Source organism: Cupressus sempervirens, chromosome 10 (assembly GCF_028749045.1).
Source record: "Cupressus sempervirens isolate cs-2001-9-10 chromosome 10, ASM2874904v1, whole genome shotgun sequence".
NCBI classification, from domain to species: Eukaryota; Viridiplantae; Streptophyta; class Pinopsida; order Cupressales; family Cupressaceae; genus Cupressus; species Cupressus sempervirens.
In genome coordinates, this window is record NC_143127.1 from 684,424,979 (window position 1) to 684,426,244 (window position 1,266).

A 1,266-nucleotide genomic window follows, 5' to 3' on the forward strand; every position below is an offset into this window, starting at 1 on the left:
AACTTCGTGAGGTGACTTAGCGAGTTAGGTTGTTGATGCGGCTTGTGCGGGCTGACCTGGCGAGCGAACTTAAAGAGCCGACTTGGGCGGGCTGACCTGGTGAGCGAACTTAAAGAGTTGACTTGGCAACGTACTTGAACAATCAACTTGTTGAGCTGACATGGTGAGTGGGCTTAGAGAAGCAACTCGGTGGGGCAACTTGGCGAGCACACTTGGGGCAAGGTGGTAAAACGACTAGGTGAGTCGACTCGGTGAGTTGACTTGGGGAGCCGACATGGTGAGCGGTCTTAAAGAAGAGGCGACTTGGTGGGGCAACCTGGTGAGGCGAGACGATAACTCATCTTGGTGAGCCGGCTTGACGAGCTGTGAGCGGACTTAAAGAGTCAATTCTTTGAGGCAACTTGGTGGGGTGATTTGGCAAAGACCACATGGTCAGATGACTTGGTGAGCTGACCTAGCTAGCAAAATTGGCAAGCAAACTTATAGAATCGACTTGCTATCCCCAGCCAAGATCGCACGCTTGGGTCGACCCAACTTAGGTCACCCGACTGGGTCAACCCATATCCGTCGCCCAGCCTCGGGCTACTCGATTGGGTCGACGAGGGAAAAAAAAAACATGGGAGGCCCTGTACATTGAAAAGTGCTAAATTTTGGGTATTACAAAAAAAAAAAACAAGTTACCCACTTTTGGATCACGCACAAGTTTCAATTCACGTATTGCCAAGCCGACTCGAGGCGTTACGCCTAGCTAGCCAGATTCGAGGTAGGGTAGCCGAAACGATCCGATTTGAGAATTCTTTATAAAAAGAGATCATGATAGGCCCCGTAAGGCGAAAAAGAATGAAATTTTGGGAGTTCAAAAAAGAACGTTACTCGGTTTTGGATCGCGCATAGGGCTCGGGTCACGTAGCATCGAGGTGCCCTGGGTGACATGATTCGAGCGAAAAGTCGACGGTGGCATGAGTCGTGCAAAAAGATTGGAGGCCATTAAGGCTCGAGGCGCTTCGAGTCGAGGTTGCCGAGGCGGATCGGGTTGAAAACTTTGGGCGTTAACAAAAAAGAAAAAGTTAACTGCTTTTGGATCTGAGTACATGGCTCGGGGCACTTAGAATCAAGTCGAGCACGGTGACATGAGTCGTGCGAAAAATTTGGAGATGACTCGAGTTGGGGTATCTGACTCTATTCGAGTTCAAAACTTTGGGACTTGACAAAAAAAAACAAAAAAAGAAAAAGAAAAAGTTACTCGGTTTTGGATCACGTAAGTGA